Source organism: Triturus cristatus, chromosome 6 (assembly GCF_964204655.1).
Source record: "Triturus cristatus chromosome 6, aTriCri1.1, whole genome shotgun sequence".
Lineage (NCBI taxonomy): Eukaryota > Metazoa > Chordata > Amphibia > Caudata > Salamandridae > Triturus > Triturus cristatus.
Genome location: NC_140589.1, coordinates 145444454 through 145471488, shown reverse-complemented (window position 1 = coordinate 145471488; position 27035 = coordinate 145444454). Strand labels below are relative to the sequence as shown.

At 44.7% G+C, this 27035-nt stretch overlaps 1 long non-coding RNA gene across 1 annotated transcript in view; it reads right to left on the bottom strand.

The window, feature by feature from the left end:
- LOC146816523 (uncharacterized) overlaps positions 1-26825 on the bottom strand; it is a 57060-nt gene extending 30235 nt beyond the window's left edge. Inside the window, exons 1-3 of the long non-coding RNA XR_014962459.1 lie at positions 26416-26825; positions 26283-26326; positions 14545-14692 (exon numbers count right to left, since the gene is read on the bottom strand). This is a non-coding gene — a long non-coding RNA (uncharacterized LOC146816523). The remainder of the gene's footprint in view (positions 1-14544; positions 14693-26282; positions 26327-26415) is intronic.
- Between the last annotated feature and the right edge of the window lie 210 nt (positions 26826-27035).

Below are 27035 nucleotides of genomic sequence, written 5' to 3'. Positions count from 1 at the left end.
GGTCGTGGCAGATTGCTGCTCCTTGTACAGCGCCCCTGTAACCCTCCTATGTTTTAGCAGCATTTTATGGAGATGAGGGGTCCACTGCATGGTATCTGAGATACGGATACCTAAATAATCAAATACAGTGACCCTCTCCAGGGATACATTGTTAAGTACGGGGGATCGCCCACGTTTTTTCGGGGGATTTAGCACTAGAAACTTGGTCTTGTCAGTATTTATAACAAGGCCATATTGATATTAGGAGCGTGTCATCGGCGAATAAGAGGGTGGGGATTCGCTCCCGTGCCAGGGATGGTGCATCTGATGGTTTTTTGAGTAGATGCTCAACAACCCCATTCACATATAGTGAGAAAAGGGTTGGAGCAAGAACACATCCCTGGCGGACCCCTCTCCCCACCGGTATCCTATTCGTTTTCTGCCCCTCGGTACCCCACCTCACTTGCGCGAAGTTACCTTCATGTAGCCTCACTAGAATAGACAAGATATTAGGTGGAATCCCCATATCTGCCAGCACACTCCATAGTTGTCCTCTGGGCACAAAGTCAACGGCAGTCTTTAAGTCGATGAATGCAAGATAAAGACTGCCTTTGCCTATGACAACCACTTTCCAATAAATCAACAATAACCTGAAAGCCTGCTCTATAGTGCCGGTGCCAGCCCTAAAACCCGCTTGATAATCAGAGAGAACCTCATTATCATTAGCCCATTGAAGGATTCTCTCAAGCTGCACCTTCCCCACAACCTTCTGGGTCGAGTCTAATAAGCTTATAGGGCGATAATTGGCTGGGTCCTCCCTCTGGCCCTTTTTAAAAATGGGGACGACCTCAGCCCCCTTCCAGGATTCGGGGATAGCGGCACCTTTATCAATTGCAGTGAGTAGGGTATGAATAAGCTTCCCCCATTCCGGCAGATTAGATCGAAGCAGATCCCCAGGGATGCCATCAGGGCCAGCTGCCTTTTGGGGGACAATGCAGCTAATCGCGTATTCAACCTCCTTAACTGTAAATGGGAATAAGGTGTTTTCTACAGGTAGTATTAGGGAGCTGCAAGGAGCAGAAGTAATAGCAGTTCCTAGCTGACAAGAATACAGGCTTGAAAAATGATCAAACCAGGTCTGCCCAGTAATATTACAAGAAATAAGTTCGCTATCGGGCCTGTTCCTTGCCCTTATAGCGCTCCAAAAGCGACCAGCATCCCGCCCAGCACTGGCCTCTCTAAGTGTATGCCAATATGCATACTCCCACTCTTTTTTAGCTTTTGCAACCACCCAATTATATTCTTTCCTGGCTTGCTGGATCAGGGGTTGTGACTTCGCCTTGACAGCCTCAATTAGGGCTGATTTCTTCTGTCTACATTTGAATGTATACTATCCCTGCTTCACATTGGGCCTCTGGCGCCCTGTTGCCCTACCCCCATGTATATGCGCCACGTATTGATTACCTACCGATTTTAGGGTCTCCTGGAACAGTGACGTAACTCTAGAGGGTTTAGAATGTTCTAAAGAGTACATCTCCATCTCACTTAGCGAGGCATCCACAAGTTGTCCTATAACCCGAACTTTTGCCTCATCTAGGGCAACTTTGCGCCATTTAAGGCACCTTCCACAATTAGATGGAGTAATTACAGATGTGGACTTTAGGTTGCATGGTGAAGCTAAGCTATTTTGTTTTACCCAAAGATGCTTTAGGGTTAAAGACAAGAAGTTGTGATCGCTGTCTACAGTGGGTATTACTACCATATCTATGACAAATCGCCAAAGAGATAAGTTAAGGAGAATGTAATCAATCCTAGACGTATGATTCGCCCTATTGTATGTGTGGGCGCCCAAAGGATCTGAAGTGGTTCTGCCATTTAGTGCTCGTAAGCCATACTCCAGGGTCATAGTGTTCAACTGAATCGCCCTCTGTGTCCATCTTTTGTTTGGTTGGATTGCTAGTATAGGTATACCCCACTTGGAATCATCCTCAGTGACATCTAGGATGTCTTCAGCCGCAAGGGGCTCAAACGTACAGTTAAAGTCCCCCGCGATGAATACTTGTGTGCCATCACAGGTATCACCAAGAGCTTTTTCCAGCAGTGCTACTGTGGGTGATAAAGAGCTACCTTTGGTGTCCCTGGCATATACATTAAATATGTCAAGAGACCTCCCGCTGCCTAATCCTCTCAGTGAAATCCTAAGGATATCAGGTGAGATACTATGTTTTTGGGTGATGCTGCAGCCCAAGGAGATGTTCACCCATATGAGGAGGCCCCCCGAAGGCCGACCCCTCCCCGATGGTGGCAAAACTGCAGGTAAAAAATACGTTGAATAGCCGATCTTATAGTTAGGTTCAAGGCTCCATGTCTCCTGAAAAATGCATATAGTGTAAGACTCCACCAGGGTATTCCAGTCTGGAAGAGCTGTTTTCCTGGCAATTCCTGCCATGTTCCAGCTCATAATCCTCGATCGGGCCCAACAGCCGCCACCTTATCCTGCGGACAGATAAAGTGATCACTAAGTGATGTTGGTGATTCACCTCCAGAATCAGTTGCCATAAATAATGGCGGATGAGCATGCGATGGAGAAGCCTTGCTCTTCCGGACAGAAGTAACTGCTGGAAAGATGGAAGTCCCCAGGGGGGTAACAGATATATTGTTACAATGCGATAAACCAAATCCAGAGGGAGAATTATTAACACACTCCCCCACAATTGCTATGCAATTACTGGTTGCCTCCACTCGAGGTGCTAACTCGAGTCTATCCCCCCTATAAATTACCTCAGGTTGGGCTGAAAACAGGTGTTTAGGAGAAATCCCAGGGGAAGTAATTGGGGACCTGCACCCTTTGGGCCTTCTGCTATCATCTGGGGCTGATAAGAGATTCAAAGGCAAGTAGTCTCTGCGTCAATACCTGGTATTGTTTCCGAGGTGAATATCTCCTCTAGCAAGAGCAGGGTTTGGGTAGAATCCAAAGTTATCAACTTCCCCTCCCCACAATTGGTTGCCAATGCTCTGTCTCTGATACCAGCTTAGTGGCCGCGGGTAAAAGTACCCCAAATCCCGGGTGCTAATTCCACCCTCACCATGCATGTTCTGCTGGCTACAAATAGTCCTTGCTACTCTACTGTCTTTAAAATTAACTAGGATACAATCCCCTTGGATGTCCTTGGTCCTTCTTCCCACCCAGCTAACTCGTCTAACAAGAATAATCCTGCCATCTAAGCCCCTCGGAAGTGGCCTATTATTGTTTAGCCAAAATGTAACTTTATTTTTAAGTTCAGTGTATGATTCTGTTTTTCCCTGCTTTAAACAAGGGACTCCTACCAATACAGCTACATAGGGCATACAAGCTGGAGGCAAATAGTGCATGGAGGGTTAATTTCTCTACTATGAGCTAGGTCAAGATATAAAGATTGATCATTGCCTTGTCTCTCTATATTACTACAATTCTGTTTGTCCTTCTGCACCTGGGTAGGTGCGCTATCACGTGTCCCCTTATCCCCTTTAGATGGAACTGGAGCGTTGTATTACTAGCCTTATTTGATTTTATGGCTATCGCTGGAGCTTTGCTCGTTGGCGCCGTTCTCTCCGGGGGATTAATTCCTCTCGGGGTCTCTAAGGTGCCATTCTGCTTAATGAATAAGCATGTGGCCACTTCAGAAGGGGCTACCAGTGAAGATTGTTTCTGAGCATCTACTCCTGGGCTATTTTTAGAATGTAGCTTGATTAAGGCCTTTATGGAAAAAAAGTTGTCCAAAGTTCCCTGTTCAAAGCGGTCAAGTCTTGCTGTTAGCTCTTTTAACCTCTCAGTCAAAGGCAAGATAAAAGACTTCAGGATATGCTCAATGCAAGCAATCGGGGGCATGTCCCTCTCAGAAATGGGGGGGCACGGCAAGATGGTATTGTCACTAACAAGATCGTTGCATTGCTGGATATCAAGGGATTTATCCAGGGGAGTCTCTATTCTTTCCTGAGAGCATGCATCAAGAAATAGACCTTGGGCCTCAGTAACAGCCGCAGCATCCCTAGCTGTATTGTTCTCAGTAATCTTGCCCCTTATTGCACAATTTCTAACGGGCGCTTTCTTTTTCTTGGTTCCCTCCGTTAGCCCCTTACAGTTTCTTGCAGTTAGACAATCTTTAGCAGCGTATTTAGACTTACGCCTAGCCATCTGCCCTATAGTTCTTACACTAGGACTATCGCTGCTTACGCTTGACTGCGAATCAGAAGCTGAACTAGTATTAACAGGTGTATTACGACTCCCATTATCGATAGGAACCCCAACCTGAGACGAGGAATCAACGGTAGCCTGGATTTGTAAAATGGAAGGGGTCAACGATAGTCTAACAAAGGAAGGGGGAGTCGCTGGGGATGAATTGACCGCCGTGGGGGTTAAATTTTGTACCATCAGGGGATAACCACCACCTGGAAGAGCAACAAAGGACGGTGCCAGTAACGAGTCCTGGGAATTGGTAGAGAACAACGATACATTTGCAGGGAGTAAGGGGGGCACAGAGCCAACAGGAAGCGAGAGACGACGCTCAGTGCTTTCGATGGCATTGACCACCACCCCTATAGTTTTTTGGAGCATGCGATCTATAGCGGTTAAACTGGGGAGCTGGAGTTTTATAACTTCTTTATGCTTTGGGACTGGAGCAGGGACAGGTATTACAGGGTTGCGCTTCCCCATTCCTTATCCTTATGATATGATATCAGGCTGCATGTAACACTATAAACAGAAAATATGTAACTTTTATAGCCTTTTTACCGCTGATATTACACAAGCAAAAACCCTGATTTCAAATAACAGATAGCAAAAAACCAGAGTACGAATACAAAGAGCCAAGAGGGGTGGCCCAGCCCGGCCTCGCACGGCCAGAAACGGTCCCGCCCTTGTCCCGGGCTTCTCCCGGCGCCGCCCGCGCGCGTCCCACGAGGCGGGGGGTCAGTCTGAGTTTTAAGCGCCACCAGGCGCGAAGGGCGTGTGTCCCACGATGTTTGTGCAGGGGCTTCTGGGCCAGATAGTCTCCCCGCACAGCGGCCGCGCCTAAGGTGTTTGTAGGCAGCGGCGGCGGGGGAGACAGCGGGCAGGACACAGAGCACCAGGCAACGGGGCAAAACACCAGCAAGCAGCCCAGGGACAAAACAAGCAGCGGCGCGGGTCCCTCCTCTGCAATCGGCCAGCAAGTGTCCCACTCGGCCGGGGGTCAGTCTGAGTTTTAAGCGCCACCAGGCGCGAAGGGGGTGTGTCCCATTTGTGCAGGGGCTTCTGGGCCAGGTAGTCTCCCCGCACAGCGACTGCGCCTAAGGTGTTTGTAGGCAGCGTCGGCGGGGGAGACAGCGGGCAGGACACAGAGCACCAGGCAACGGGGCAAAACACCAGCAAGAAGCCTAGGGACAAAACAAGCAGCGGCGCGGGTCCCTCCTCATTATATGGTCATAGGCATAAAAACATGAAATCCCACTCCTGGCACTCCGATGTTTCACCCGCTCTTAATCCGACCGCACTTCGGAGAAAAACAAACAAAGACGGCTTCTCCCGCAGAACCACAGGAAGCCGCCAGGAACAGCAACCACTGTGGAAGACAGTAGAGTTCAGCCTAGTTGTCACTTCTGCAAGCTGCCAAGGACACCCTTCACCGCTAGGTGTCCCTTTTGCATGAACTTAATTTGCGACGTATTGAATTACGTTCGTTGACAAGTGACAAACATTTAAACTGAAGCGTTTCTAAAAACATTACAGTTGGAAGTTCATGCAACCACAAATTAAAATGTATTACGGTTGGTAAAGTTTAAAAACGTATAAAGTAAAGTAAAGCGCTTGAAAATAAATTACATTCGGTGAAGCATAAAAGCATGTCACAGTGCAACCAGTGTCCAATCAAAGTTTGCCTGAAAGTTTAAAAAAATGCATTTATAGTCGGCAGGGTCCTGAAGCCTGAAGATCCCCCCAATAGTGCAAACCCGATATTTCAGCTATAGCCTATCGAGTGTGCCTCAGCTGGTTTCGCTGTGCTTCCCTCATAAGCTGGGATTGAAAGCAGCTCGAGTTGGATAAACTGGGGCCTTGCATATGCATGTTCATCTGAGTGGGCTTTGGCGAAGCAAATTAAATGCACCATGGCAGCCGTCCGCCTTTCTTTTCTATTTATTTACTGTTGTTGCATTAGCGAGCGGCACGCTGAGCTTTAGCTTTAAATGTATGAAGCTAAAGCACGGCGTTCCGCGAATGCTACAAAAGTTACAAAATAAGAAAAAAAGGCGGCAGCCACCAGACCTTCTTCTCAATGTATTTAATTATGCAGCATTTGTGGCACGCTGTCCTTTAGCTTTCAATGTGTGAAGTTAACCCCTTCAGTGCCCATGACGAGATAGTCTCGTCATGGAGCGCGGTTGCGCTGTGCCCATGACGAGACTATCTCGTCATGAACCCCGCCCGCTAATGCAACGCCCGGCACAGGGCGGGGAAAGGGCGGGGCACTGAAGAGGTTAAAGCCCGGCATGCATGAATGCTACAAAAGTAAATAAATAGAAAAGAAAGGTGGGCGGCCACGGGAGATAAAAGATAACAAGCAGGAGGAAGGAGGAGAAGGCAGCTGCAGCCCGAAGAGAGGGTGTGTTGGGGCAGTGCAGTCGGGGAAGTGCATAGCTGTTGTGCCTGTAACTCCAGCTGCGACGAACAAGTCATTAAGAAGAGAGTGCTCAGAAACTGAAAATAAAACATACTGAGTAAAGTCACATGTAACCGTGGCAGTCCTCATGGGAGGTTACAATAGTAGAAAAAGAGGGACTACTAAAAACATTAACCAAAGAAAAAAAAGCATTACCAAAAGACAGTTAAAAGAGCCAATTAAAAACATGGGCGGAATACGGGCGGAGCTTAAAGCCCATATTCTGAAAACAATATGTCTCGAAGAGCCAGCGCAATCGCTGCCTAGGCGGAACCTGAAAAAGATATCCTGATGGGGACACCAAGTTAAGGCAAATACCAGCAACAGCTAAACTTGTGATTGTGGACTCCAGTTTGTCACTAAAAATACTGAAATTAACTTCCCGCAAGGGGTTTGAAGTATCGCTTTCCCATGCTCAACCCACACTAATTGGTAAGGAGTGTCTCTCACTTCTGGACATTGTCCTTGGGATGAGGGGGAGAAGTAGATCAGGTAAGTTGAAGGCTCGGGAGAAGTGATGCTCAGTACCTTTCTGAAGACTGATGGCATATGACTTGCAACCAACCGTATAGGAGGGACCTGAAGTTTCCATGAAGGTTACAACAGAGGTGTTACTAGCAGACCCTTTGAAGTTAAATCATCATTGAAATAGTGCCCATTATGGTTGACTACAAAACAACCATTGTAACAACACCTAAAAATCAACAACCACATTTGAGCCTCTGCACTGTCACGGTTTGAACATAACTCTTCCAAGCACTACTTCAAATCCACAGAAAAATCATTGAAGATGTAAAGATATGATTTTTGGGGTAAAAAGATACAACCTGCAAACAAAACCTTACAAAATATCTGAAAATGATGGTGAAAATATACATATGCTTTTCTCCTTTCCATGCCCAAACAATACAACTGAGAACATCAAAAGGCTTTCATTTTATTTTAATAGGTATATTCTTTAGGGCCCTGAAAATAAGCCGCTTTAAATATTTGCATCTTGACCCAGTATTATGAGTACCATAGGTTTAGAACTGATGAAAGTGGACTAGACACTCAGGCAGTAGCATCTCCTGGAGGGAGTGCTGCGGGGCGCTAGGGCGGGAGAGGGGCAGGTTGGGGGGTAGTAAACACCGGCATACGTCCGAACGGAGGTAAGTACATAAATAAATAAATAAAACAAATTTCATTGTGCACGCTTAAAAAACAAATGGCAAGAAATTCGTTTTATTTTTTTACATTACTCCGGTCGGCCGTGAGCTGAAGTTTACTACCCCTCACCCTGCCCCTCCCCCACCCCGCCTCACCGCCTCGCAGCACTCCCTCCAGGAGCCGCTACTGCACTCAGGGGCCAGTATGTCTTTAGATGTGAGGGAGGAGTTGCAGAACAGACGGTATCCTGCATAGTGCTGTTTTAGCACCCCTCACACTTTCAAAGAAATGAATTAATTTAACCAAGATTACATTTATGTTATGTTAATCGCTTTTCTGGAACGCAGGTCCATCTACTGATTTCTTGCCATTACATTCTTAAAAGTTAAACACAACTGAAATCTCAGGAATCTATTTTTCACACTCTGGAATACGTTTAAGATTTTTTAAAAGTCTAAAATGCACACAAATCTTTATTTTTAGAGAGCTCCAAAGCAAAAACTGCTCAGGAGACTAAATAATGTGCTATACAGTGGCATAGTGAGGGTGGCACGGGCCTCGATGCAAGGAAAAACAGCTTCCTTAGACCCGCTGTGGAACCACAATTCAGCCATAATTAGGGTTCACTTGCCCCCTCATAGCCCTGGCCCCAATGCCACTGCACCTGCTACACTATTGATAGCACCACTGTAGTATAGCTGTACGCAGATTAGTATCCAAAAGTAAGTTTATTCTGTTACAGCATAAACCCCAGCAAAGGGAACAGCATAACCATGGACTGCTTTGGTCAAATCGCATAAAAAGAATCCCCCAATAAAATTCTTATCACTAAACTCTAGGAGGTCCATTACGATGTCCGCCCGCCACCGCAATTGAGCACGGGACCGACCCCCGATGTTGCAGCGGTCCCGCAGTGCAAATTATGATGCGCCCGCCACACTGGCGGGCGCATCCTGGGCCTTTTACGTTGCGGGTGGATCTGCTGGCTGCAGCCCCGCCCGCAATGTAAAAGGACCGTGCACAGCATTGCCATGCACAACATGGCAGGCACCGTGTGGTGCCTGCACAGTACTGCATTGCAATGAGAGGGGGTAGTGCACCCCCCAACCCCTCAACACCCTGGGGACCCGCAACGGGCCCCCAATATCGAGGACCGCATGCCTTTCCATTGCGGCATCGCTGCCATGGAAAGGACAATTTCCGCTCACATCATAATATGAATGGCGGTGTCTTGCAGACACCGCCACCATATTGTGTCCCTTTTCCGCCCGGTCGACAATTCGATACTAATATGGCAGGGGAAGAACCAGGGACATTTGGCGGGCGGATCGCCGCTGCCGGCCCGGCGGTGGCAATCCGCCCGCCATGGTAATAGCCCCCTAAGTTCTAGTTCCATTAACACTATGGTGGAATAAAAGGGACAAACTTATATTAAAGGTACAAAACCTCAAAACAACATGCACTCATGGAGCTAGTGTTTCATTAAGCGGAGACTGCGGATGGAGTGGTAATATTTGCTTGTCAAGTGTCCGCCATCATTAAATAGAATGAATTCACAATCGTGGCTAAAGAATAAATATCTATACTTTTTAGTGCAGTTCACCCTGCTGTATAACTGGTGGTGATCTGGTCCATAACTTCTATTTTTTAAGTTTTAAAAGAATTTTATTTGATAACAAAAGAAGTTTTGATACAATGATGAATACATATTTCATAAAGGTGAATAGTATCATTTAAGCTTATGGAGGGAGGGAAAAGAAAGAAGAAATTGGGGGACAGAAAGATGGGGAAAAAAAGGGGGAGAGGAGGTAGGGTAAGATCCAATTAGAGTATCGTAAGCTAAAAACAATAGATATGCATAAAATATCCTACTACATTAAAATCTATAACCATAGGATACATTTTTTTTAAAAGCAATAGTAGATAGAATTCATGGAGGTTTGGATACTTCCTCAGAGGAGGGGTTATGCGCAGATGGTAACATAGCTGATGCATCTAGGAACTCAGTAACAGGTAACCAAAGCATATCTCGTTTAATAGCAAGTGTGATTGGGTATACATAAGCTCTATCTAACCTATGGTTGCTGCAAACTCCATACCACCATGCTTGAAAGGATACAGCAGAAGCGCCTTTCCATGACTGAGGGGTCTATTAGGATGGCGGTCGGAAAAATCACTCCGACCGCCATTGTAGCGGGAAAACACCGCCCGCTAGGACCGCGGCATAACCGCCGGTCCAATTGGTATGCTCCGCAGTCTAAATCCTACCGCGGCGGTACGATCGGGGCATTTAACATTGCGGCGGTTGCTGCCGCCGCGATGTCCAAAAGAGCATGTCCAGCATGTCCCTGCACTGCGTGGCAGGCACTGCACAGTGCCTGCCACCTGGTACAGGGACATGGAGGGGGGTATGGTAACCCCCCAGTGCACCCACACCCCCCCAAACACATTAGGGGCCCGCAATGGGCCCCCGGAGACATTCTCAGCATGCCTTTCCATGGCGGTTCCACTGCCGCGGAAAGACTGGCCACCGCCGGCGGAGCCTGGCCCTCCACCGGCCCCATTTTAGCAGTCCAGCTCCACTCTCCAGGCAAGCGCGTGGACTGCTACTGGTGGGAAAGTGGCGGCGGAAAATCTCACCACCGCGGTCGTCACCGTCATGCTAATGGGATTGGCGGTTTTCTGGATTGCGATCGCGGGCGGATGACTGCGGCCGGCCTGGCCGTTGCCACCGCTGGCCCAGCAGCGGCCATCCGACCGCCATCCTAATAGACCCCTTTGTGATGTGCTGAAACACACCAGCTATAAGTAAATCAATAATACGAATATCCGTGCTATGGGAGAACCACACTGCAGGGATGCTACCTAGAAAAATATGGGAGAGTGAGAAAGAAATTCGAATGTGAAAAATAGAGTTATTTGGCGCCAGACTCGGGTCCAAAAAGTCTGAATGGTTGGGCACTCAAATAACGTATGTTTGAGATCTGTGAAAAGGGCAGTACAAGACCAACATGTAGAGGGGATGGCAGGGTCAATAGTATGCAATTTAGCTGGAGTGATGAGAAATCTATTATAGATAAAAAACAACGTTTGAGTAGTATTGGCTGCTCTAGAGGACTTCCTTATCTTAGACCAGGTCTTATTCTATTCTGAAATAGGAAAAGATTCCCCCAAATCAGATTCCCAATTACCTTCCACCTGTGATTTATCACGGGTAATAGGGATGTCCATTATGTTCTTATAAATTAAAGATGCGGAGCGAGAGTTACATAAAAACGATTTTGTGATAGGAGGTGGAGCAGCGAGTATGTGGTCAGATAACAACGTGTTATAAGAAGTTTGAGGAACTGCAATCAGCGACATATATTTGAACTCGTATGAAGTGGGAAGCGAAAAGCGGGATTGCATTGTGGAAAAAGGAAGACAAACACCATCTTGAAAAAGTTGATGAGTCCATTTAAGGCCATGAGATAACCAATCTTTTTAGAAAATAAACTTATTATTAATTTTGATATTTTTATTATACCAAATCGGAGAGTTTAAGAATTGTGTGCGAGCATCTTGGATAGAAGAAAAGAGTGGATGAAAAATTGTACGAGCGTTTTTGAGAATAGGAAAGGATAGCGAGATAGGAGTATGGGAAAGAGAAACATATTCTTCAAAAGAAAAAGAGTGAAAAGGACATTTTTCAATATCTACCCACAAAGGGTAAGGCTTAGAATCAGTAGCATTATCAGATAGTAGAAAAGACGACTGTTTGAGAAAAAACGCAGTATGATAGGAGTGAAAATCAGGAAAATTGAGTCCACCCATGTGTTTAGATTTTTTGAGTTTGCAAAGAGACATTCTAGCTGTTTTGTTCTGCCATAAAATTGTCAAAAGAATACTATATATGTTTTTATAAAAAACTTTAGAAATATTAATTGGAATATTGGATAAATAAAACAGTATTACCGGCACCAGCATGATTTTTATAGAGTCGAGTCTACCCCACCAGGACAAAAACAATGGATGCCAACGTGAGGTGAAAGAGGTTAAAAGTGATAGTAATACTTTAAAGTTTAAAACAACTGTATCTTTAATAGAGGGATTAAACCATAGTCCAAGATATTTAATTTTAACTGGATTCCAGTGAAAGGTAGAAGATGAAAAGTCAGCATGAAAGCAGAATTTATTTAGCGGAAGAATTTCGCACTTGTCAGCATTTAGTTTGTAACCTGAAACAAGAGTGAAATCGTTTACCTCTGAGAGAAATGCTGGCAAGGATGTTTGTGGATTGGAAATAAATAATAGGATGTCATCAGCATAGACTGAGAGATTTAACTGATTGATAGGAGAAACCTGTATTGTTTGTATTCGATTGGATTTTCATTAAAAAATGTTCTAGGGCAAGGATAAATAAAAGTGGAGAAAGTGGGCAGCCTTGTCGAACTCCTCTATGAAGAGGAAAAGAAAGAGACACAAGTCCATTAGCTAGAATGAAAGACCTAAGAGAGGAATAGAGCAGAGAAACATAATTGGTTAATTTTGGGCCAAAACCGAACCAAGCAAGTGTTGAAAAGATAAAGGACCAACTGACCCTATCAAAGGCTTTTTCAGCGTCTAGTGAAATTGCTGGTAACTATTTTTTATATGATTTGGATTTACTCAAAACATTAAAAAATAATCGGGTATTATCGTATAAGTGTCTTCCCTTAATGAAACCACATTGTTCTTTGCCAATCAAGTGGGGCAGTAAACAGTCTAATCGAAGGGCAAGAACTTTTGCAAATATTTTACAATTTAGATTTATTAAAGAAATGGGTCTGTAATTTTTACATAGTGTGTGATCTTTGTTATCTTTAGGGAGAAGACAAATTAAAGCTTCCCGAAAAGATCCTCCCGATTGCTGAGTGGAGGCAAAGAATTGAAATAATTGGTGCAGTTTGGGAATAAGAAGTTGGGAGAAATGCGTGTAAAATTCAATAGTGAAACCATCCGTTCCTGGGGCTTTTCATTTTTTAATAGACTAAATAGCGGTAAGAATGTCAGAAGGTTGAATATCAGCTTCCAAGGAGGAGAAATCTACATCAGGAGAAGAGGGTGGGGAAATAGAGGATAAATATTGAGTAATATCAGATTGTAGAGAAGGAGATTCAGTAATATAAAGGTTTTGGTAAAAATGAGTAAATTCTAAAAGAATGTCCTCATTCTTATGAACCGTGATATTGGTTGAAGTTAAAATTGATTCAATTTTGGTGCATTCTTTTTTGATTTTAAGATATTTGGCAAGAAGATTATCAGCTTTGTTTTGAGCACTATAATACTTAGCACTAGACTTAAGTAAATATAAATTAGCCGATTCAGTTGAAAGTTTATTAAAAGCAAATTTGGCCTTAAGTTCATTCAAATCAAAAGGAGCTCATGTAGAATAAAAGGAGTGTTCCAACTGTTTAATACGTGAATTAAGTAATTGTATGGTTTGAGAGGAAAATTTCCGCTTCTGGGCAATAAATGAAATAATGAAGTCATTAGAGGCAGCTTTAAACATGTCCCAAATAAGCTGAGGGGAAGTATGAGGAGACGTATTTTCTATAAAAAAGTTGTCAGCAAATTTCTGAAATGCAGGTGTGAATTTAGGATCCAAGAGAAGGGAATTATTGAATCTCCATCTCCGAGTTCCTTCAGTGGGGGGTAGTAAGTCCAGATCTAAGGATACAGCGGCATAGTCTGAAATTAAGATAGATCCTATGTCAGAATAGGAAAGATGTTGGGTAAAGGCTTTAGAGATAAATAAGTAATCTATACGTGATTGAGAGGAATGGACTGGAGAAAAATAAGTATATTCTTGGAGAGTGGGGTGACATAATCTCCAAGCATAAACAAGAGATCTTTGAGTTATGGTGGAAGTAAATTGAGTGTGCATGTGAGAGGGGAATACATTTGGAATTAGAATGTCTATCAATAAAAGGATCAACAACCATATTACAAACTCCACCTAGGATTAGATAGTCTTCCGTATATATGTCATCAATTTGGATAATATTTTGGGCCAAAAGAGCTTGTCAGGAGTAGTGGGTGCTTATAAATTAAGAATAGTCAAAGGAATTGTATTAATGAGTAAGGAAACAGGAACCCATCTACCATCAGAGTCTGTATCTTGGTGTATGAGTTGGACATCTAAACGTTTATGACAAAGAATAGCTACACCATTCCGTTTCCCAGAACCAGGGGATGCAAAAACATGATCCACCCATTGACGTTGAAGTTTAGCTATCTCTTTACTTGTCATGTGAATTTCCTGTAATAAAACAATATCACCTTTCAGCCCAGCAATATGTGCTAAAACCAGTTGTCGTTTTATGGGAGATCCTAAACCTTTAACATTCCAGGATATAACTTTTAACGACATCTAAAGATATAAACAATTAAAAGAGCTTGATATGAAAAAACTGCAATTTAGAAAATACAATAATGCAATATGAGTAATGTTCCCCAATAAGAGGAATCCAATAGAGTAAGAACATAGATAAAAGAGGATATAAGTAGGAAATTAGCAACAACAGACTGAGTATCAAGTGATAGAGAAAAAGGGAGACCAGGAAAAAGAAAGGGAAAGGAGAGAAGAATAGAAAGGGAAAGATGGAAAATACATAGAAAGATGAAGAAGTGAGCCAGGAAAAAGAAAATATGATAGAGGAAATATTTTGGGAGAAAAAACCATACAGTATAGAGAAAAAATAGGAAAGACCAAAGAACATACCACGAACAAATAATAAACATGAGGGTGGTGGAGCCACATAAGGAAGACGGCACGATCAGGCGGGAAGCCCCAGGACGGAGACGGGAAAGGGATACACCATCCAGATGGAAAAGGGACCACATATCAGAAAAAACATGACAATCTGCACCTGATAGTGAAAAAAAGAGAAAGGTCATAAAAGGAACAACGAAGCACCAATAAACAGTATCACTAGAAGTAAAAAGTACATATTAACAAGAGGCAGAACAAGGGAACAATAGAAGAGAACAATATAAATAGAATACAGATAATAACAAACGATATCAAACAACAAGGAAACAATCAAATCATCGATGAACAAGAGACATCCATGTTTTCTTCTCTGCAGTTATCCAGGAAATGCTGTAGGCGAGCAGGATCTTCATAAGAGGTGGTTTTATTGTTGTGAGACACTTGCATAAGGCAAGGATGGAACAAGCCATATCTAGCATTCAAATTACGAAGAGCAGGTCGCATGTCCAAATTTTGTTTCCTTCTGTCAGATGTCGCTTTGGCATAATCTTGGGCAAAAAAGAGACTGGAGCCTTGCCAGGAGATGTTCTTTTTCTGTCTGGTAGCATGTAGGACCTTAAGCAAATCAGTTTATTCCCAAAAATATAGAATAACGCCTCTTGGTTCGGTTGAGGAGGAAGATGATCGCGGATTTAGCCCCAAGTGGTGAGCTCTCTGAATATTCAATTTTGGATTGTCAGGAAAACCCATAAGACGATGGAGACAGGATTGAAAGAAGGAAAGAGGCTCTGAGCCTTCAAGACGTTCCGCAAGACCATAAATGCGTAAATTGTTACATCGGTTACGATTTTCCAAATTTTCCACTTGCTGCTTGAGGTGAGTAATTTCTAGTTGCATAGATGGCATTTGATTGGTGATAGCCTGAACAGAGTCAACTCGTTTCTCCAAGTGATGAATATTTTGTTCTATATGAGACCATTTGTCTTCGAGACCTTGGAGATGGGTGTTAGTTTCCTCCATGTAAGGCTTACGAGCACGTCATTCTTCAAGAATGAGTTTCATAGAGGTTGGTGTTGGAGACATGGAAGGAGAAGGTGGGTCTTTCTAGACACGCTTTCGTGACACAGTCGATGGGATAGGCGTCTTTTTTATGATGATTTAGAGGCAGTATGAAGCATAGTAGATGATGCACCCCCAGAGGCAGAATGACCAGAGTCTAAATCCTCCATATTTTCATGTAGGATACTAAAAGGATTATAGTCCTCTAAAACGGAACAGTCAAGGGGAGAACCAGTACTTCGGGTAGAGCGAGCAGTTGCCATGACGAATGCAGCAAGAGGGAAGCTCTTATGAAGTAAAAGATGCGTTCAGTGAACACTGCCTTAGTAGAGTCAAAAAGTGCCTCAGGAAACAACTACTGAAAAGACTTTGGGTTTTCAACATTAGTCTTCATCAGAGAGCATAAATGGTGAAAAATAGGCAGAACATGGCTAAAATGAAGAATGCAGAATGAGGAAAAGAATCAGGTGGCGAAAAAATAGGAAACAAAATGGCACAGCCAAACAGATAGAAAAATATATAAAACGCTCACCCCAGACATAAGTAATCACTGCAATGAGCACAGCAGCAGTCCATATCAGTCACCAGTGATTATAAATGATAGTGATAAGTCAAAAAATGCCTAATGATAGAATGCAGCATGAGGGAAATGTCCGGTCCGTGAAAGCATGAAAAAACAAAATGGCGACCGCATTTAATGAGGCGAGGCCGAGCGGAACGAAAAAAGCACAAAAACGCTCACCCCTGACACATGTAGGCACATCAATGGGTGCATCAACGGATCCTGTGTGCCAGAGTATAGTTTTTGTGGCCAGGGAACAAGGAAAACCATCAGGAGGAGATTTGGCGCCGTCACGGAGCTCTACGCGGAGGCGGCCATCTTCACAGGCGCCGAAGCCACGCCCCCCCTGGTCCGTAACTTCTTGGAATAAATAGTTTACGTACAGTCTGGAGTCGCAGCCTGATTTCTACCAGTAAGGACCTTAAAACCCTAAATATGCGCCCAGCAACTCATACTCACTGCCATGAAATAAATATCTTCTAATGGGGCAAAAGGTCCCCACAAGAGCGAAGTGCCAGGTTGTGGGATATGGTGGCTAACTTGTGAATTTTTCCAGTGAAAAAGATCAATGTACAAATATAACACGAGTGGGTGGGTGAAGAAAAAGAACAGTGCAAAGAGCGAATGGAGAGAGTGAGGGAGAAGTGACGTGCATACCTGATGGGTGAGTGAAACACACTGTAAAGAATGTGAGTGTGTTCCATGAGAGACAATCCCTGCTTAATGTTAGGTGAGGGAAAGAAAAATATTGTGCATAGTGAGCGAGGTTAGAATGGGCAAAGCACTATGCAGAATGTGATGATGTGAGTGAGGGTGAAACAGCACATTCTGAAGTATACGCACAGTACAGACTGTTTTGATGTGAGTGAGGGTGAAACAGCACATACCAAAGTATACGCATAGTGCGGACTGTGAGTGAGGGAAGGGTATTGATTGTGCACAGAGTAGGAATAAAAATAATGTGCAGGCATTGAGTGACTAAGTGCTCAGGACTGAGTGTGCCGAGAATAGCACAAGCAGAGTGCAGACAAAGGAAGGTGAGTGACACACACACATACACACACACACACACACACACACAAACTCTCTCTCTCTCTCTCTCTCTCTCTATCTCTCTGAGAGTGTTGAGCATAGGAAAGGTATTGTGCAGATGGCAAGGGTTTGAAGGGGGAAACTGGAAACAGTGACTGGGGTGAATGAGAAGTTCTGTAGGGACAGTAAGTAGGCTAAATGAAGAAAAACATTTAATAGGCAGTGAGTTGGGTGTGCGGTGAAGAAACACTGTACCGGGACTGTGAGAAGCGGGCCTGGTATATGATGTACACTTATGTAAGTGGACACCCTGCACCAGTTCAGACAACCCTTATGGTGATTTAAGAGGTCGTAGACAACCTTAGAAAGCTCTCTGAGTGGTATTTGTGGAGAGCAGCCTTAAGGCTTAGTCCAGAAGGAGTGTAAAGCAGCTTGTTTTACCAGAATGCAATCTTACAGTCTAGATTAAGTGAAAAACAAGCACACAAGGTATTTATAAAAATATGTATTTATTATATAATACTACCTAACACATACAAATATCTCCTACACGGAGATATGCACAATGCAAACAATACTTTAGCAAAGATACACAGTAAATAGCACAGAATACTCAGTGGACCCCGGGGGTGGCAAACCATGTACTAAGAAAATAGTATAAGAACCATGACTCGAGTCAGGACTTTTTAAAGATTAAGGACCCTTCCCAGTGGACCCTCAAGAAACCCTGTGGAAGACAGAAGTTGGAGAGCAACCCCACCCGTGGATACCCTAGAACCCACGTTACCTACACCAGGGAAGCCGGGTGCATACGCATGAAGTGGTGTCGGAAACTGCCATCGAATACAATGGAGGACTTCAGGAAAGTGCTGGTGCTAAAGAAGGAGAAAGTGTCCGGTGGAATCTGCAGGTGGTTCTAGAAGAGAGGTACCTGCAAGCAGAGGGGACAGAGTCTATGTCACTCAAGGGTGACCAGGAGACTTGGAAGACAAATGCCGTTTGATGTCGGGTGTTTCAGGAGAGTTGATGATGACCTTGAGTCTGCAGCTGTGAGGACCAGGCGATGGTGAGGAAGACCAGGAGCCGTGCATGAGCTGTTTCATGAAGGAGGTCGAGTGCTCAGAGGTCGGTGTCCGGTTGGAGCACCAAAAAGCCTTGGCAAATGCAACCAACGCAGGAGCTGAAGAAAGAGCAACGTCGGGACCAGCAAAGTCCAGGGGATTCTCCCCTAGCAGGGGAGTCAGTGCAAACCCGAGCAATCAGAGGAGCCCCAGAGAAGCAAAGGTGACCCTCAAATGGACCCAAAGGCCGGAAGCACTGGAGTCACAAGAGGACCTCTAGCAGCTCACCAAAAGATGCAGGCCACGATACACACGATGTGGTGTGGCCCTAGATTCTGGTCACTGGTGATGCTAGAGGTTGGGGCTACTTGGTGCCTGAGGATCTTCTTGGAAGGAAGCCAACACGCCTTTGCAACTGCAAGTTGATGCGGTGCACAGGGGTTTGGTTATTGCAACCCCCACGAGGGATACTGGCCTCAAACTCCCCCCTGTCCAGACCCTCACCTGGGATGGTCCCCTGAATCGTCCCAACCCTTTCCTTACCTGAGTGTAAGTCCCTAGAATCATTGTGGGACAAGATTCAGATCAGACACCACCTTTCTGCCTCAAAAAGCACAAAAACAAACAATCGCACCCATGGTTAAATCAAACCTTAACTTAAACAAAGAGACGAGAAGACTCTGGGTTGCGGAGAGACGCAGGAGAAATTAACATTGCAACTTACATCTAAATCAACTAAGAGATTTGATACATGTCTATAAAAAGATAATATGGATGCCAAAACAGCTTACTTTAGATCCCGTCTAGATAGAGCTAAAAACCGGCCTGGGAAAGTCTTCGAAACAGCAATCTGGGACCAACAGCCCCAGTGTGACCAATACTTTCAGGGAGAACTGCAAAGCCTTTGCGACCTTCTTTGAAGATAAAATAACGATAATGAAACGATTGCAGATCAGATCAGCTACAAACACCTCTCGCTTGAAGAAACTATAATAATTGACTTCTCTCAAACTTACAAACACCCCACCTTGACCAAAAATGAGGAACTAATTCTGAACCTTCCGTGAAGATGAGATCAGCAAGATCATAGCAACTATGAAACCAACAACACTCTTCAATGACCCATCTTAAAAGATATCAATCATCTTGTTACACCCATCTTGAAGAAATCTGGACTAAAATCGCAAATGCATCATTAACTCAAGGAACTATCCCAGATTGCCTGAAGATGAGCCATGTGTCGCATCTCCCAAAAAAACCTGATGCAGATCCGGCAGACTCAAACAATTTTTGCCCGATGTTGAACATCCTTTGCCATGAAAAACCTGCTGGCAAAATGTGTTAACAACCATTGTATGCTGAACTCATTTTACAAGGGCTGGATTGAGTTCCTGCACCACCCTGTACCCTTGATGCATTCCTGAAAAGTTGTAGGTCTCTACTCCACATTGTCTAGAGAGCGTTTTTGGAGGTGTATGAACATTCAGCTTCTCCGGCGCCCTCTGTGGGACCACCGTTTACTCTGTGTGATAAGCAACTAGCTTACTCATTGAACTTATGTAATGTAATGAATTTTTGGACTCTTTCTATGTGTACAACACTCTGATACCCTTGGGTCATGTTTGCACTTTATAAAACTCTTTAAATAAAAAATACATAAATAAACAAAATCTGAATCATTTCCTCAGTGAGGCTCTCCATCATGCTGCAGCAGGTGATGCTCTCTCCCTCCTAATGGCTGCAATGAATCTTGTACACAGCAGGTTTTGTGCTTTAACCCTCATATGTCTAACATTAAAACACAGCAATAGTCAATAAGTGGGAGTACAGACTCAATCAGCATAGCAGGCCCCATGTCATAATAAGGATGACTAGCAAACAGTTCTAATTTTTCTGCCTACAGCAATGAGAGTATTGGAACATGTAGGCCGATACCTTGGATGGAAATTGAAGCTACCAATCCCGTCATGCGTTAACAAACAACTATGCCAACACATTGAACAGTTCATCCTCCTAGACAAATTCCAATCTAATTTCAGACCAGGTGTAGGAAGCTGGCTCTTTATGTGATATATCAATAAGTTGATATATCGTGTAAAGAGTCCAGGGGTTCACTTATGAGTGGACAGGGACTTGCTATGCAACCCCAAAGTGCTCTAGTAGGGGGTAGTGTGATTGAGCAACCTTAGGCTTAACACAGAGGAGTGCAAGACATTTACAAATACACTCAATGATTAATAAATGACAACACGAGTCAAGAAGGAGATCCACACCAATTTATAAAAATAACATGTATCTTTATATATGTTGAGGCATCAGAGAAAATTGGTTCAGTAAGTAAATTTTTAAATATATAAATTTTTCTCACTTTGAAAAAAAGTGGACACTGCAATTTCTGAGTTCTGCTTTGTTATCCTAAGGAAGGAAGAACAAGTTCTGCAAACAGGTAAAGTACATTGACTTACAGGACACAACTCAAGGAAGGAGTTAAGGTGAATGGTGGACATTGTACAAGGCAGTACCAACAGTACTCTACCACAGGCAGGAGGGAGGCTGGGTGCAGGGTGCAAAACAGCTTAGGGATCCCAATACGTTTCGATAGGGATCCGTCACTATAAAAAGAGGCTGCAGGCTCTGGCTAGGAAGCTAGTCCGGCTGATCCAGCAAATGGGCTCAGGCCTTGCAATGCTCAGGGACAGAGGGACACCTTTAGTCCTTTTCTCCAAGGCCCAGGGGCCTTTGGTGTCCGGTTTTTCCTTACTGGAGAAGTCGCGGTTGAAGGGACCTGTATGCAGAGGCTGCAGGCGATGTCAGGGGGTCCAGGAGGGGAGAAACCATGATGGACTCGAGCTCTGGAGGGTTGTGGAACCTCAGAGTCTTCTCTTTTGGAGATTCTTTAGAACAGGTCCGCTGCTCACTGGAGGTCTTAAGTCTTTTTCGAAGGCTGGTAGTCCTCCCAAGTTTCTGGAGTCACAACTGCAGGACCGGTCGACTTTGGTACCGTTTTTGACTAGGGATCCAGACAGGCTGGCGGGGTTGGTACCAGACTAGCTGCTTAATCTCTCTTCTTGGCTTTTGCGGCTCTTCTGCATCCTCTATCTTTTTAGGTCATCAGGATCTGCTCCCTGGTGCCAGGTACTCTCCAGCATACTGAATTTAGGGGAATTAGGGGAGTATAGGGTTGTAGCCAATGGGCTACTAACCTTTGGGGCCACTACTTCCCCTATATGACCACTTCCTGTGGGAAGTGGGCATAACCCTGTCCCAGAATTCCTAAGTATGCCATCTGGAAATAACTGTGGAAAATCGTGTTGACCTCAGAGTAGCCCACCTTAGGTGTAGTGCTAGCCTGGGGGTGGCACGCCTACCTGACTAGCTAATTTTCCCGCTTGTCCAGGTGCCAATGAGGCTCTGGATGGGGGGTGGCTGTCTCCCATATGAGGGGAGCCAGATTCCCATTCCAAAGGCTGCAGCTACTTTAAAGCTCGCCGGCCCAAGGAGTTTAATCTGCAGGTCATCTTGTGGGAGGAGGTGTTCCACCCTCTATCCAGGCAGGCTTTTGTTCTGCCTCTCCTGAGAACAAAGGCTCTCATCCTAGGAGGTCAGAACAGCGTCTTGGGTAGCAGGCTGGCAGAAACCAGTCAGCAAGCACACCAGAGGCTGGTAGGTTTTCAGGGTGCACCTCTAAGGTGCCCTCTGGGTGCATGTATTGGCAAATCCAACACTGGCATTAGTGTAGGTTTGTCAATACGATATGTTTGATACCAAACATCCCTATTTTCATTGAAGACATCTTGTAGCTAGGAAACACATTTTCACCATGGCTCAGCACATGTTTTAAAATGGCTTCCCTGTCCACTTGCACTGGCAGTAATAGGACTTACCAGCACAGGGGCATATCTGCACATGCAGACATGCCCTCACATGTAATATTCAGCACCCTGCCTTAGGGCTGTTAGGCTTGCTGTAGGGGTGACTTACAAATATGACATGCAGTGGCAGGGGAGATGGCACACAGGGATGTGCGACATGTTGTATTTTTACTTTTGTCTGCACTAAGACACACCACCTGCAATGGCAGTCTTAGGGTGGCACAATTCGTGCTGCAGTCCTTAGGGGCCCTCTTTAGTACCTCAGACCCTAGGTACCAGAGTACCATTTACTAGGGACTTAGAGAGGGTGCTAAACGTTTTGCCGATTGGGGGAACAATTAAACAGTTTTGGGAGAGAGCTCTGGCATTGCAGATCTGGTTAGCAGGAAGCCAGTGCACTTTCAGTCGAAATCACATCATTTACCAGGCAAAAAGTGGGGGTGACCATGTCAAAAAGGGGCCCTTTCCTACACCAGGTCACACACCTAAATCGGCAATCCTCAACCCATTTAGCTCACTGATCTAACTTATGTAATGTAATGGATTTTTGGTCTATTTCTATATGTAAATCATTCCGATACCCTTGGGTCATGTTTGCACTTTATACAACTCTTTAAATGAATACATTTATAAAATCTGAATAGGTTCCTCAGTGAGGCTCTCTAGCATACTGCACCATGTGATGCTCTCTCCTTCAGTTTCTGTAAATTGGTTAATCTGCTGTGCCAGACGGCCAAATGTGATCTTATACCAAATGACTTCAATTGGAAGAATCAAACCTCATAAATAAACATGATATTTCATCTAAATTTACCACGTTCCTGCTATCAGAGCCAGGAAATAAATGGCAAAGGACAGTGAAAGGCCATATTTTAGTTTGAGGCAGTGCAACACGGACACATATGTATTTAAATGATTTTAATACCAGCACAACATATTGAGACATTGTGGGATTTGCATATGGCCTGAAGCATCTCTCAGGAGAACCCTGATGGAAATAGGTGATTTGTTCATAGACACAAAGCCATTGCCTCTTTAGCAGTAATATGGGTGACTATGAGAGTTGAGGGAGCTTGGCATCTTTTGTATCCTTTTAAATAGGACTAAATAAAAATATACAAAAGAAGTCTTGCCCACCCCCTTTTCAACCTCTCATAAACGTAAAAATAAAAAAGTTTAAAAAAATGAAAGCATTAATAAAAATCTGGAACATGAACAACAGCTCTCTTGGTTCTGCCACATCCTGTGCTGCAGATCCATATCTGTCATGTGCCTCAATAACACCAGGGAGCTAAGTATGCATAAACAACACATTGCAAGCATCTCTGAAAGGGTGTGCATTGAGCTTCAGAGGACAGTACCTCCCCTGAACTCATTTCTTCTTCATCTGGAAGAGAATTAAATATGCTATGGAGATCTGTAAAAAGAGTATCCACCTCTTGAGTCAACTGTCCCTGGCCTATATCCCTCAAGGTGATGCTTTAGCCCTAAAAATAGGCAGATGGCTACAGTAGATTACCCTGAAATCAATTGCTTAAGGTCATTGTACATCAGAGAATGTCTCAACTTCTTATCCATTTGCTAATCACCTGAAAAAGAGATATGTATAGAATAAACCAGTGGCAGCTGGTATTTAATGGCGGTAGGGGAGTGGGTCGCAGAGCCGGGAGGAGGGAGTTGGAGAGGGTAAGGAAGAAAAAATCAATTAACACTTACATGTCTGCTGCCTCCTCTCCCTCTTTGCCCGCTTCCAGGACAGGAAGCAAGAAGCACCCTGCTCTTGATAGCCAATCACAACGCTGCAATGCAGTGTTGTTATTGGTCTGAGCGCCATGGATCGGTGCTCAGCCAGAGAATGGGAGGCTGGGCATGTTCTCCATGCAGGCTGTAATGCAGCCTGCATGGAGAACATGCAAAGTGCGCATGACAGTTTGACGGGCCTGAGACGGCCGGCCAAAGCGTCCTGCGCACTTGAAATGGGCAAACCACTCCTCCTCTGACCTGCACTGTAAGCAGAGCAGCCCTGTCCTTACCCAGCTGAGCAAGGGGAAAAAATAAAATGATAATAACAAAGAGTTATAATCATTTTATGTTTTCCTGTTTGACCTGCTCGAGGGGGCGGCTCTCCTCCGCCTTTGCAGAGGAGCCGCCACTGGAATAAACATTGAATTGGCAGGTGCTCAGAAGTTGCTCTGACTGCTTTATGGTATTGTTTAGGATTTCATGAGTACAGTGTGGCCCACTTGCTACCTCATACTCACGACTTCAGTGGCGCGTAGTGTATAAGAAAATATAAAAAGCTTCTTTGACTCAAGAGGCCTTTCTGCGGTGGCCCTAGTACCACCTGTCTGATACACAAACACAGTGTGCAAGCATCACGGACTCACGATGCCCGGCTGCAGAGGCCCTAGTCCCACCCACCCAGTACACTAACACCAGGTGCAAGCATCTTAGATTCACGGGGCCCAGCTGTGGAGGGGATAGTACTGCCCGCCTGGTACACTACCACAGGGTGCAAGCATCACGGACTCACAATGCCCGGCTGCAGAGGCCCTAGTCCCACCCACCCAGTACACTAACACCAGGTGCAAGCATCTTAGATTCACGGGGCCCAGCTGCGGAGGGGATAGTACTGCCCGCCTGGTACACTACCACAGGGTGCAAGCATCACGGACTCACGATGCCCGGCTGCAGAGACCCTAGTCCCACCCACCCAGTACACTAACACCAGGTGCAAGCATCTTAGATTCACGGGGCCCAGCTGCGGAGGGGATAGTACTGCCCGCCTGGTACACTACTACAGGGGGCAAGCTTCATGGACTCAACGGTGGCGGGGCGTCAGATTGAACATTTGAACTCCATCCAAACAAATATTGTGGAAAAATGCATACAATAGACGACGGGGGTTGGATTAATTATTCTAATTCCAGTCTAAAAAGCACTTGGGAAAGTACATAAATTGGAGCGGTAAGGGTTAAGACTTACTATTCTATCGCCAGTCAAAACATTGGGGTAAGCATATATGGTGGGGGAGGGGGATGGGGAAGCCACATATACTACTTTAACTCTAGTCTAACAAATATTAGAGAACGTGTATCAACCGGGGAGGGAGGGTCAGATTTACTGTTTTAAGTATTCAACAATTCTTGATGAACGTGAATACATTTTTTTCCAGAGTTTTATATAGCGTGAATTTGTCCCGAATGTATCAGGTATCAGAGCGCTTTACATGAGCACCAGTTGTGTTACAGATGGACACATTCATTTTTGTTAGGCACGGGAAGATTAAGTGATTTGCCCAGAATCACAGGATGTTGAGCGTCATTGCAAAGACCCGGACCCGGTTCCCCAGATTTGAGGTCGACTGCCCTAGCTGTTAGGCCACATTCTCTCTTGACATTGTATGGCCAGAGATGCTACTTACCTGCAGTCTAACTAACACTTCGTAAAGTGCATACGTTTGAGTGGTGCTTAGATTTACTATTTTAACTACAGTCCAACAAACATTGGAGTAAGTGTATACTTGATGGGAAATGTACCTATTCTGACTACTGTCCAACAAACATTGGGGAACGTGCATACGGTGCAGCAATAAAAATGCCTTTTGAGGGTTTGTTTGTATTGCTTGACGAATGTTTCTGGACTTGTTGGGCCGGAATAATAAAAAAGCATCTAGGGGAGGCTGGGGGGTGGGGAGTGCCTCGCCCGAGGGACGCTTGAAACTGAACTTGCAATACAGGTTTGAATTCGACCCCGGGGCTTGCACGTCCCGGCTGTTTTTTTTCCGCTATTAATATTATTTGAGAGATGCTCAATAAACAGAAAAACTATGGCAAATATGTATATTTATTTTAAAAAATGCCTTTTGACAAGCCTGGCACTGTTCCTGTAGCTTGAGCGGTATCATATCACACACCATCAAAAAAGACATTACCAACAAAACTTAAAATCTGGACAGGAAATACAACTTGTAATATTCTCCTGTCTTGTTTAAGAATTGTTATGACACTAATTGTGACCTTAAATGTCTCAACTATCAAAGCATTACAGGCAAAATAGTATTATGACAGCTCCTCCCACACACTAAAAACAGGCAATTGGTAGTGCCTTTTGCAGTAATTTGCTAGTGGCAGTAAGTGACGTCACAAGGCTGCAGCATACCTTATCTTGGAAGCACCATCACTGAATAAGAGGGCACGTTTGACCTGAAATAGATAAAATGTTGAAAATTAGAAACATGTTAAGGGTTTGAGCAGAGGTGTGAGATGTTGTGCAGTTCTAAGTTTGCTTGTACCTTGCCTGGATGTTTTAAAGGGACCACGCCCCTCGTGTGAAAACGTCCAGCGGTAAGAGAAGGATGAGTAGAAAATAGCTCAGAAATAAATTTTCTCTCTGAACGAGGCTCCCACTGGTATCTTGCAAGACTTATTTTCCGTGAGCGCGTGCTTGTGCTCACTTACAGAAAGTCATGATAAACTGTGAGATGAACATGTTCGAGTAATTCGCACTGGCGAAATTCCAGAATTTCGCTGGCGTAATTTACATCGGACAGAGCTGTCCCTGCGGGTTTGCCGCCTCAGCAGTTCCCGCTTTTAATGGCGCCATCTGGTTCGTCTCTCCCAGGTCACTCTGTCCGTTTGTTCTCAGCCTGGGCGGCCGCTGCGAATGCGAACAGAGCTACAGACAGAGCTCACTCTCCAAGGATTTCACAGGCTCAGGCGGAAGTCAGGCAGACGGGCACCGTGAGACTTCCTGTACATGCTAGTCTTAGAAAAGATGCTTTGACCTTGGGCGAGAGAGCGACAAACAACAACACCGACTATTGTGGGAAAGTCTGCTCTAATGACACAAGTGTACACATCACACGAGTATTTGAAGCACTCGGCTCTGCTGCCTTAGAGACCAGCCCAACTG